Here is a 12,832-nt window from a genome sequence, read left to right on the forward strand (position 1 = left end):
TGCCAAGGCTGAGGCACACCACCCACCCTGGATCTCACACACATTCATTCTAGAGCACTTCGGGCTCTATTGGGAATAGTGTGGCCAGAGGACCACGGTGCCCCCTGTACTCAGCACTGGTGAGGACACACCTCAGGTCCTGTGTCCAGTTCTGGGCCCCTCACTACAGGAAAGACACTGAGGTGTTGGAGCGTGTCCAGAGAAGGGCAATGGAGAAGGCTCTGGAGCTCAAGTCCCGTGAGGAGCAGCTGAGAGGGCTGGGGATGTTCAGCCTGGGGAAAAGGAGGTCAAGGCAGACCTCATCAATCTACCACTGCCTGGAAGGAGGTTGTAGCCAGGTGGGGCTTGGCCTCTTCTCCCAGGCAACAAGCAGGACAGGAGGATATGGCCTGAAGTTGTGCTAGGGGAGGTTGAGATTGGATATTAGGAAAAATGCCTACACTGATAAATGGTCTTGAATTAAAACAGGCTTCCCAGGGAAGTGGCTCAATCAACATCCCTAAGTGTTCAAAAGGCAGGTGGAACTGGGCACGTGGTTTAGTGGTAAGCAAGGTGGTGTTGCTGGCTGACGCCTGGACTTGATCACCTTAAAGGTAGGTCATTTCCAACCTTAACCGGATCTTAGGCGGCGTTGGAGGCCTCACGGGCACCGGCACGGAAGCAGGCTCAGGGAAAGGCAAGTCCCGTGGGTGGAGAAGGCGGGCACCGACCCCGCGACCAGGCGCACCCCGGGCGGGCGCTCTGACACCGGCCCCGCCTCGCGCCCCCAGCCCCCCCGCGCGCCGCCGCCCTGTTGTCAGGCAGTTTGGCGCCCGCGCGCGCCCCGAGGGCGTGGCCCCGCCCGCTGGCCAATGGCGAGGCGCGGCGGGTGAAGCTGCGGGACGGACGCCACCGCTGGCTCTGGCTCCCGCTCCCGCTCCCGCACCCCCTCCGCCGCGGCCTCCGAGCTCCTCGGCTCCGGATTGGGCGGAACGGGTTTATTTTTAAAAGGAACCTGCTTTCCCTATTGGTCGAGGGAGACGCCTGTCAGCGTGACGTTGCCTTGTTGCTAGGCCGGGAAGGTGGGAATCGAGGGGCACCCGCCCCATACGCTGACTGGCCAACGGGAAGCCGAGATCCCGCCGCCATCCGCCTCCCACCCTGTCGCCGCCGCGTAGCCGGGTGATTGACATTGGCCAGGCGGCCAGTGAGAGGCCGCGCTCCGCACAGCGCCCAATAGGAAGGCGCGAACCGGGGAGAAGGGCGGTGCCGGGGCGAGGTGATTGGCAGGTGGGCGGAGGCAGAGGAGGGCTCGCCGGAGCGGCCATGTCCGCCATCTTGGAGCGTCGGTGATGGTGGCGAGCGGAGGTTTTCCCGCCTGAGCGGAGGCACCCGGGGCCTGTGGCGGGGGACGCGCTGCCGAGGTACGGCCGGGACGGCTCCGTGATCTCCTCTCCGCCGCTTCCAGGGGAGCAGGGCTCTGGCGGCAGCCTCTCCGCGGCGGCGCGGGCCTAGCGCCCGCTCCCGGCCGTGCGGGGGCTCCGGGCGCTGCTCGGGCGGTACCGGGCCGGGGCCTGCCGGGGCCGCCGGGGCCGGTCGTGCGCGGCCTCCCGCAGCCGCAGCGCGAGGCCCGGAGCGGCCGGGGTGCGGCCGCGGGGCGCGGGCCCGGGGCGCGGCGGGGAGGCCGGGCCGCACCGCGCAGCCCTTCCTTGCCTGCCGCCGCTTCTGCCCTGGGTGCCGCGCTGGGGTTCTCTTGGGATGGTTCGGTTGTTCTGGGGTTTTAACAAGGCAGCTTATTTGAACGATAATGTTTTAAAAGCGCAGCAGTGTTCCGGTAAGCTTTAACTGCTGTTAAATAAGTTTGGCAAAATCTCACTTAGAACCTGCCAGTTTTTCTGGTTTTGTTTTGTGTTGGTTGCTAAGAACCTTCCGAAGTGTAAGAGGGAATTAGTGTTTTAGTCTATTTAGTGTCATATGAGACTATCTTGTATGACATAAGTGCAATTGAGGCTAAAGATCATTTCTGTCAGCATAAATGTTGTTTAAGTCATAACATTGGGATACTTTGAATGGGTGTGTTGCTATTTTAAAAAAAGTTTTCTGAGTGGAAGATTGGAGAAAACTTAGGAGTAGGTGGATAGCTTTTGGAAGGGATCCTTTGAGATGTTGACAACTTAAAAATGAAAAATTGCATTACTTACTGCTGGTGGTATTACTTAGGTTTAAAATGTCCTTCAGTGGAATGAGTCTAAATGTACTCTAGCAGTGTAGTGTGTCTTTGGATTGCACAAATACCTGTGTGTTTTGTCTTTTTTTCTGGGATGCTAAAAGATGGGAAGTCTGTCTGTTTCAGTGTTCCAGAAAGATTACTGCAGTTATTTGAATTGAATGTTCTATTTCCAACAGAAATTCAAATAGGACTCTGATTACTTAGCTCTGTGTTATTTATGTTTTCAGTAGCAAAACATAGACTAACTGAAGCTTGCAAGAGTTTCTTTGTTATACAAGTAGAAAATAACACTGCAGAATTACCTTTCAATATGTAAATTGTTAATGAGATGCCATGCAAAAGTGATATCCAGTTTACATGTTTTTCTTGACAGTTTATATTTTAAGTACTTCTTTAGGTTCACTTAAATTACTTGTTTTGTCTACCTATGGTATTATTTGAACATTAGAGATTTTTATTACTTGCTTTCTATTTGAAAAGCAGAATGTATAGACAGTCCTGTACTGTCTTGAGTTACTAAAGGAATTTATTTTCTAAAACTACGCAGAAATAGTGTTTTAGCCAGAAGAACTGTTGATGAAGTCTATTTACAATGATCAAGGAAAACATTGAGTTAAGTGAAAGCTGTAGTTTAGAAATTCCGGAAAAGCAACCTGTTTAACAGGACTGCCTTTAAGTGGGGTAGTGAATTACAACTTCTTTACAAGCCAGTTAGATTTGTATGTAAACTGCTGTAAGCATCACAGCTTTGAACTTTTTTAAAATACAAATCAACTAGCTGTTATTCCCTTACGGAATTAAAGATACTGAGTAGTTTATGTGTCTCTTCACAATACTGCCTGCAAACTACTCACTTCTGCTGAGTTGCTGAAGTGAGCAAAAGTGACGTTTTCCTTCGTGATGCTTCTGTCTTGCACTTAAGGGAGGTGATGCTATAGCCTGTGTGCCACTCAGAGAATCAGATCGTGTTCCAAGAATGAAATTCAAGTGAATTAGTAGATGGAACTTGAATTTAGCAGTATTAGAGCAGAAATCTGTGTATGTAGCTTAAGTATTGACAGATGTTGAGAAAGTGAACTCTGTTGTTATGGCTCAACATCTTTGCTTATTTACTTAGCTTAAGCTTGACATGCGTGTTCTGTGAAATGTGAAAGAGCTGTCTCAAAACCAACCAGTCAGAAGGCTGGGACAATCCAAAGGCAGAAATGTGTTCTGGTCCACTTTCCTTCCTGTCCATTAATGTTCTGTTTTATCCACGGCTTTGAAAAGCCTTGAAGTATATACTTTATTCCACAGTTAAAGATTGCTCTTTGTAAGTATATTGCAATAAGCCATTTTTAGCTTCAGTGTTTCAGCATAGTACACAACATCTTTGTAGGTGGGAGACTTTTGTATTCACTTTTCTTGGGTAAATGAGTTAATTTATGGCCTTTGGAACTATGGTGGAAACCATGGCTTTTGTGCTTGGGCAGAAGAGGTATGAGCACAGTGATCTCTTTCTCTGGTAAGGTAGGATGGCTTCAGCACATTGCCCTCTAGATTAGTCTTTTGTAGTAGCACCTTCACCTGTGATCCTTAAGTTTGCTGTGTACTCCACTATATCATATGCCAGGTTTAGGAATACTGTGTTATCTCAAATTAATATCTCACTGCCAAATTCTAGAAGAACCAATGTCTGGTTGGGTTGTCCTAGGAGTAAAAGATTTAGAGCCACTGTTTTTTGCAAAACTTTTCGCAATAATAAAAGAAGTATGGGTAACTGTAAAATAATATCTTTCTTGTGTCTTCTTCGGTCACTTGGAGGAAGAGAGCAAAGAACTTCAGAAATTAGTGGTCCTGGTATTTTTGGGGTGGGAAGGAAGCCTGAAAGATTGAGAAGACACACAGAGAGCATGAACATCACGTTGAAAGCTCTGCATAGCATGTTTAATTGTTTCTGTAGTGTGTCAGGGTGCCAGCATCTGTTTTAGAAACTATATGCTACTAAGCAACTGAAGTAAAATATTTTTCTACTCTTGGATATTATATGCAGCTTTATAGCTAGTTTGGGACACTTCTCAGGAAGTGAAATAGACTGACTTGAGAAGATTGGGAGGACATGCAATTTAAGCTTGCCTCTTTATGGAATAGCTCTTCACATAATATTGGCAAAAAAATTGTTGATATGAAATACTAGGCTTTTTGTGACCCTTGATTATTTAATAGCTTATATAACATATCAAGAAGCACATTTTAAATGGTATATCGGGTTTGGAATAGGTGAAAAAGTTCCTGCCTAACCCTTTGACTTTTTTTTTTGTTCTTGCTCTTAGTTCATACAGTCATCCCTGTATTTATTAATTAACATTAATTCTGTTAAATGGATGTAGCTTTTCCTCCTAAACTTGAAATGCACAATGAAAAATCTGTGGGATATGTTGCATATGTTCCAGCTGTGGAAAAGAATAGCAGAAGCACCTCAGCATACAACCTTATGGACCAGTGAAGCTGCAACACTCCACTGGAGGGGAGATTTATGTTGTTAGGCATCTTGGCAGAATGGCAGAGTGCCTGGGATATGCATAGTGGGGATTTGATTAATGAGGGGAAGGAGACTGAAAAAGGAGAATAAAAAAATATATGTGTGCGCAAGCAGAAATTGCCCAGTGGTGAGATTTGAGGAATGATTAGTTTCCTTGGAATGTTCTTAAAACTTTATCCGATTTTGTTTTCAAATGTGGTGGTTCCAAACATTTATGCAGTTTAAATTGTGCATCTGTAAGGAGCTGGAGCACATGGCCTTACCATCTCTGGCCTGTGTCCACTGGTCCTTCTTGAAAATAAGCACAGGAACACCATAGGCCATCTCTTGTCATCTCTGCCAAAAGATGCTTTTAAGCCTGAAGAAATCTCTAAAGCCTTTCTAGGATGCCCAGGCCCATCCTGGGTGAGGCTTGACAGATGGCCGTGTGATTTCCAGTTTAGTAAGAAAGCACAGTTGGGATGGAGGATGAAAACTTCAAATTTTTTAGTAGAAAGTAGTTTCTAAGTTAATTAAATATGTTCTAGAATAGCTATTTCAGTACTAAAAGCATTCTGATTGTTAATTACAAAGTGACTCTCAAGCCTCCTACCCCTGTTACACAGTGGGGGAGTTCTCTTCTTAAGTGACCATTGGCAGGATTTCTAACTGGTTGCCAGTATATAAAATAAGATTTTGTTGTACAAATTGAACTTCTCTGGGTTTTTGAAGTGAATCCCATTATTTCCTAAACTATTCTATAAATGTACATGATGCTCCTTTAGAGGAGCAAAGCCTAAGACTCTAATCCTCAGTTGTGTGTTACACATTTCTCTCTTGTCCGAGTAACCTAATTGATAGATTAAAAGCTTCAAGTAGTGCTTTATGCAGTGGCTGTAGGCAATGCTAGTGCAGGTGTTTGCATTTTCCGTTGTATTGTAACTGGTTTGAGCCTTTGTTAGAGCAGAAAACAAGGGAGCAGCAGATACTCTTAACGCTTGCCTTGCTACAAGTTGATATTATTTCAGTACTTGTTTGCATTGTGAAAGGAGTGTGAGCCACTGCCCCCACAGGGTGGATTTCTACACCTTTGTAGCGGAGTGCTTATACAATTAGTGATTCTCATAGAAAAAGTGAAAATAAAATGCGATTTGCTTTTTTTTGGTAAGCATAGTGGAAACTGAGTCTTGTGTTTCCAATATACTTGGTGCGGAGGAAAAAAAGGGGTTTTTGGCGGGGGGTGGGGGGGGGGTTTCAATTACTCTAAGTTTCATTAAGGCAAAATTCATAGGTTAGGTATTGGTGAAAAAATTAATTTTTTCTGTGATTTGCAGAAGGAGGGTTCTCCATATGCTGTTCTTGGCTACTGTGTGCCTACTACTTTGACAAGTTCCCAATCTTAAGAGTTCAGCTGTAAACTTTAGGTCTGGTTTGAACTGCAGAATTTGAATTAATGTTATTTCTTCTGCTACTGTCTTGATGGACTTGCTGGATATCCATGTAACTGAAAGCTAGGTCTTCTAGAAAATAAAAATAATAGGTGACATTTGACAACTTTAGCTATCACCAAACTTCTTGGAAAAGGATGGAAAGTTTAGAGACAGCTAAAACAAAGCTGTGGGTGGTGGCAGGAACAGATCCACTTTTAAATAAGGGGGGTTTCTACTGATGTAAGCATCTCCCTTCTCTAAGAACTCAGTGTCCATTTCATTTCAGTGTTGGTCAGTCTAGATGGAAGTGCACATAGAAGTTGTAACAGCACAGGAGTTTTGCTCCCATCGGCCTTGTTTGTCTTTTTCTGTTCTTTCTGGCTATTACAAAGGAGGAGTTTGTCACTGCTCATGGCAGCTCTGGGAGGTACTGACATGTAGGTGTCTTTCCCTGTCTGTGAGGGACAGCTGTAGAAGGTACACTGAGCTGGCTGTGAAGTATCAGTTCTTCCTTTTGGCTGTGACAAGCAAACATTTATCAAAGGATCCTTCTCTGTGTGTACTTGATGTGTTACAGCTTTAATCCACATCTAAATAGCAAAAAATTGTTCACTAAACACTGTATTTAGTGAAATTTGTTTGATAAGGAGATGGTGAAGGTAACATTAATGAGAGATCTGCATTTCTTAATGATCAGCATAAAAACCTAATGTGTCTTTTCTGGCTCCTTTCCTGTACTGTAAGGGCTGAGGCTCTCTTTTAGAGCCACAATGTAAGAGTTTATACATCTGGTACAAGTAATATGTGATTGAAGACTAAACTTACAACTTCTGAACCCATTAACGATTGATTACTTTAAGTACTCAGTAGTTGTGCCAGGTGCGGTTGTCTTAATATGACTTCAGTCATAGATTGGCACATATTTTTTTTTCCTGTGTCTGCCTCACCCAGTATGCCCTCCTGCTGTACTTAAATATGACTTATTTTGTGAACAAAAACCAAGGAACTTTAACATAGCTGAACTGAGTACCAACTATACTTGGCTTGGATGCTCTGCTTAAAAAATGCAAATGTATAATTTGCAAAAATGCAAATTATAAGTATAAATTAATCCCTAATGCCTTGGTTATTGACTAGGGAATTTAGTTGCCCAGATTGGACTTGGAGAGATAGGGTATTGAAGGTAGACAAAAATAATTCTGAATCTTTTATGTATGAGGCAATCTGTGGAAAAAAGATTCAAAGTCTGAAAAACCCATGGGGTTTATGTATTATATTTATTTATTATAGGAAACACCTGCAGATGTTTTTCACTGTGGGAAGCTGGATGCCTTTTAGGGCATAGCAAAAAGCAATGATGTTAATACTAGTATGAGATTTTTTTTTTTTCTTTGAAATGCAGTGGTCCAGTCTTCCCTTCTTCTAGACCTGGGAATTCCGAAGTTTAACTCCTAGCAATAAGGCTGGAAACTGGAATGCAGTGGCATTGGGTTTTTTCCTTCCCAGGTTGAAGTTGTAGCCCCATGCAGCCAGAAATGAAATTATTTCTAAAGACAATAAAAATTTGTAGTATGGTACTGATATCATGCTCAAAAGAAGTTGTTATTAGAGGTTATCCAAATATTTAATTTTTTAAAAAATTATTGTAGGTAGTGAACATTGAGTGAAACCACCTAAGAAGTCTTGTTGCAGACTTCAAGGCATTTCAAACAAAGTTAATTTCTGTGCCACTTTGCAGAGCGGTAACTTGACTTTTTGGAATGGTAATAAGACTGTCAAGACAAAAGAAGACTTAAGTTCAGGTCTTAAGTAAATTGATTTCTAAGTCTTTGGCTCAGCAGGGTATTTCTCTTTAGGGCTCTATCATGTAATGCTTTAATAAATACCATTTTAAATTCTGAGCTTGCATTTTAAATAGCTTGGTTTCTTTGAAACTTTATGCTTTAAATCCCTTGAGTAGGCGTAGGGCACAGAAGTATCACTGTAGTTTTGTGTAACTATAACCTATCAGTGCTGTTTTCAGTCTTGCATTGGGATTAGTTTTAACAGTGTGTGTTCAGTAATTCCTATTTAGTAAAGTAACACTAGGTGAGAGTTCAGGCTCTTCTTGCAGCAGGAGAAAACTTGGCAGATAGACTGGTAGTTAGGAGAAAGAACGTGTAAGAAGGAGAGGATTCTGAAAGTACTGATGATGAGTTACTGTGTGGTAGCCCTCTCTTGAAAGTGCACAAAGAAAATGAAAGAGAAAATAGCCAGTTGAAGGAAGGGTCATTTCAAAAGGACACTGTATCCCTTAACTGTGGCATATTGCTTGAATGGGTTTTTTAAACTCTGTTTGCAAGTTCATGCTAGTGTCCTTAGGGTATTGCACAGCTGCTGATCACTGCAGTGTAAAAATTTAGACTAATCTCCCTTTGAAAACAGTATTATTAAGATCTGCTGCTAAATCTTTGAGACAGACGTGCCCCAGAGTTGCCACTTGCAACCACGGTAGAATTCTGAAAGGCACAGAAACAAATCTGCTCCCTGATACTCCAGAGAGAAGCACTGAAGTAGATTTTTAAAAAGATTATTTCGAAGATCACAGAGAAAATAGTAGGTTTGCCTTTTTTAATGGAACTTTTTTTTCATTAAACTAGGGTGGGTCTTGGAAGGGTCTTCTTCTTGGAAGAAGGTGTCTTACTCTATTAGACAGTCTTGATTTTTGTACTATTGTCCAACGAAATAAGAGTTCCATGGCGAAGGCATTACTTCGGTTGAGACAACAGAGGCACCTCTGCCTAAAAAAATGTGTGGTTGCTCTCTGTGTGTGGTTTGTAAAAGCACAGTGTATCAAAACTCACATTACTGGAGTCTCCAAAGTACAAATTGTCTGTGGGACTGGGGAATGAGAAAGAAAGATAGCATTAGCTTAATAGCCACTTCAGACTTCGCTGAGAAGGCTTTTTGCACTGAAGTTGCATGATGTTGCTGGGTTTCTAATTTCTTTTCTGGAACATGTTTTTGCATGTACCTGTATAAAAATGATATAATTCATTAAACTTAACGTAGGTGAGAATTGGTGAAATCTTCCCATTCAAAGCATTATTTTCTTAGTTTTCTGAGATGAGTCTCAGAAAAGTCAAGCTGGTCATGCTTTTTTAATGCTCGTTGTTTAAGTAACATTGGACAGTTGTCTTCCTAGCACTCTGCATTACAGAAGGAGGATATTGAATCACTATTCAGCTGTCTTAGTCTTTGAATGGTAAATTGATCTGTTCGGCATCAAGTACTTAATTGACATTCCATATGTATTAGGATATTTTTCTTTTCTGAGTACTTACCTTCATCCTCAGGGTATCTGCAGAGGTGGGGAAAATGTTGTGTAGACTGTTTTCCTGGAATATACAGGGTATGTTCTGTTAAGGAAAGTAGTGTTCTTGTTTGGTTAAAGGCTCAAATAAAGCTGTAAGACTGGCACTAGGCTGGGGAAGTTTCCAGGTGACTATAAAGCATTTTGTTAAATGCAGATACCAAAATCTAAAGAAGTGAATATGCTAAAGTAGCATATTCCTTCTATCTAGGTGCTGCTTCTGTGTTTTATTTCTCTTGCATGGCATTGGAAGAACTTTTCTACTTTTGTCCTAGGGATTGTATTGTTAAACTTGAAAATGCTAGTATTGTAGAAAAAAGTATAGGTGGGGCTTAAGCTCCTTGGTAAAGCGAGTCAATTTAGTAGTCTTTGCCCATGGGCAAATCAAAATGAAAGATGTTTTAACTTGCTTAAATTAAAGATTAAGAGAAGAAATAGCTTCAGCTTTTCATGATGTTGGATTTGAACACTCTTTGAAAAAGACTGTTAGGGATTCTAACTTCCATTTTAAAAAGCAAAACATGTTTATGATACTGTCATTAGGGGAATGTTTAGCTTTTGTATGCATGTAGGGTGGGTTGAATAGTTCTGTCAGTTTTTTCAAGATATGGTAGCATTTCTTGATATCCTAATTAAAAGAAACTGAGAACTTGCAGTTGTCAAAACTTATTTTAATGGCTTTGTAAAGCTTAGTATGAGGAAAACCAGGAAGATACTCTTGCCCACAGCCTTTAACTAGTGCAGTTCATGTAATTTACCATGAAAATTCAGGTTACCTGACCAACAGTCCGAGAAACCTGTAATGAAATTGAAGAGCTAAGCAAGATGTTACAAATTGCTTCAGATTTAATTTTGAAGTTGCTATCTTCCTGCAAGAGTCCACTCCAGGTGTGGCAGCAGCTGTAGCTGACTGGAATTTCAGGAGGCAAAACGTGGATGTGCTCCTAGAAGCTGCTGACTACCATTTCTGAACTGCAAATGGTCTTTTAAGTATTCTTTTTAACGAGACTGGGATTTTGCATGAAAAAAAGCAAATAATAAACATGAATGCACTGTCTATACAGAAAGAACACTGGTGTCCTGGTTAGAAGTTGCTGAAGTAGCAGACTTTCTTTTACCTCCATGTATTTTTCATGTGCCTTAGAATTTAATTTATGTCCAACTTTCAAGGCCTAATCCACAGGGGGAATAGGAGGATGAACTTGAGAAAAAAAGATCCAAACCCCTGCTGTCTTTGAACTAATACAGTGAACAGAATAAAACACATGCTTATAAAAGAAACCTCCAGTAAAATTCATGCCTTTCAACTTAAGTCTTTGTCTTTAAGTTACTGTACTTGTTTCTAAAATGTTCAAACAAAAAAGTTAAGTTTACTGCTAAAGCAGTGTGTCAGTGTTACTGGGGGTGTTTGCATTTCCAGAGCAGCAGTAGTAGTACAGGAATTCAGGACTCATTTACACTCGCAAATTATCAGCTGGTTGGGACAACAGTAGGACTGATTTTGTCCAAATTCAACATCACCCATTTTATTTATCGGATTCAGGAGAGCTTTTCCTCTGTAATCCTGAGCAGGCTTGAGGTGATATAATTTAGGGCAAAGATGGAAGAGTCAGATCCTGATTGCACTGTCTCTAATGGTGTGTTCCTTCTTCCTTGGCTGCACTGGCCCCAGTGATTGATAGACCCTTTGAGCTAATTCATCCCATGGACATGGCAGAAAAACTCTTTCCCCTTCTTCCTCCTGCATTTGCCACTTTTGGAATAGGTTTTTCATTTGGAAATGTCTTGGCAGAGGTTTTGTCAGTGTTGGGGAGCCAACAGAGGGTGACTGCACAGCAAGGGGTAGAACAAAGCTGCTTTACATAAGCTAATTTAGTATCCTAAAGCACTCCTGTGAGACACCATGAGGAATTTTCAGTCCTTATCCTTATTCTGAGTGTGAATGGTGACATTTCAGCATACACATGTATCCTCAAAACAAGGTGTTGGAAACTGATAGCCAAAGCATTCAGAGTTTAAGTCCTGACCTAAGTGAGAGCTTCTCAGTGTTTAAAAATTGCCTTGGTTATCATGAAGATGCAGCAGTGTCTTGGCCCTTCAGCTCTTACCACTATTGATGGTTCTTACCACAATAGTCGCAACAATCTTACACAGATTGATGGTTGTGGATCACACTTTCAGGTCAAGTTTCTTCAAGAACCGCCTGTCCAAGGGGTTACTTAAAAGTTTTTGGGAGGTGATGTTCCTGATAATGTGGTAACACATGAGTGTTCTAAGGACTGCATGTTACTTTGATTTTTCTCATCTGACATTTGGAGAGGTGTGATAGAGAGCAATGCTGAGTCTTAAATTAAGATTTCACAGTGCTCTGCCTAAATGTTACATTAAACAGTTTTATATTGCTAGACTGTAATTTCACTGGGGGATCTTTCTGGGCCCATAAGCTGGTGGAAGAAGGGAAAAGATTCTACTATTTTGTGCTTAAGCTGTTTTTCATGTGTGTTGCATAAAAATTATTGGACTTGTCTTGGGCCAGAGAGGTGATAGAACTAAACTATCCCATGCCCTGTGCTTCCCTTTATTAATTGTAGTCCAGACCCTTATGTTCCAGAAGAAATGCTGGTGTTCTGCTAGTGGTTTTGTCACACTTATGTAACAACTTTATTTCAGATATATGAAGTTATAGAAGTTAAAGCACACAGTGAATTACTGTAGTAGCAGCACTATTCAGGAGCTTGCAGTTCTTGCACTTTTTTACCAGGAAGCACAAATGTTGCATTGGTTTCTACTAGTAGAGATGTCTGTTTGGTTTCAGTGTTTGAGCCAATACAGATGCATGGAAATGGTATTAGAAACAGACATGGCCCGGTTCATGCAGCATTAATAAAATTAGTTTAGTCCTCTTTATGGCAACTAGTCACTTAGTGGTTAACTTCTTTAATCTAAAAATGTGTGAATAAAGTTTGTTAGGTAATACTTCAAACAGACTTTGCCATGCTATTGCATTTCATGTGAAAATGGATTCTACCCTGGGTAGTTGTGTCTTGCTGTATTTTCTGGGTCTATCAGATAAACATGAACGTGGGTGTGGTCGGGGTTGTGATGAGTCTTTATAGTTCTGTGTTTGAATGTAATCAGTCTGTGCACATGACAATACTTCCATGCTGCTCTTGCATGTTACCTTCAAGTCTAAGGTTTTGACCTTCCATCATTTGATACTTCTTCACGACAGAACTGTATTAACTTAGCTGACCTGTTGCTGAATATAAACCATCCCTGGATATAGGAAGGTCAGATTTAAATAGACTTGAACGTCATCCAGTCAGGTGATTCTATTTTTT

At 41.8% G+C, this 12,832-nt stretch overlaps 1 protein-coding gene across 8 annotated transcripts in view; it reads left to right on the top strand.

Moving 5' to 3' along the window:
- Window positions 1-1,245: 1,245 nt before the first annotated feature.
- The window catches only part of PPP6R3 (protein phosphatase 6 regulatory subunit 3), a 50,747-nt gene continuing 39,160 nt past the window's right edge, over window positions 1,246-12,832 (top strand). For 5 of the 8 annotated variants that reach the window (XM_058858821.1, XM_058858868.1, XM_058858831.1 and 2 more), the window contains exon 1: window positions 1,256-1,403. The gene's annotated coding sequence lies outside the window, so the exon portion shown is untranslated. Of the gene's footprint in view, window positions 1,404-12,832 lie in introns of all 8 variants that reach the window. The other 3 variants (XM_058858840.1, XM_058858886.1, XM_058858850.1) reach the window with 2 other exon arrangements.

The sequence above is a fragment of the Poecile atricapillus genome, chromosome 1 (assembly GCF_030490865.1).
Source record: "Poecile atricapillus isolate bPoeAtr1 chromosome 1, bPoeAtr1.hap1, whole genome shotgun sequence".
In the NCBI taxonomy this organism is placed as follows: domain Eukaryota; kingdom Metazoa; phylum Chordata; class Aves; order Passeriformes; family Paridae; genus Poecile; species Poecile atricapillus.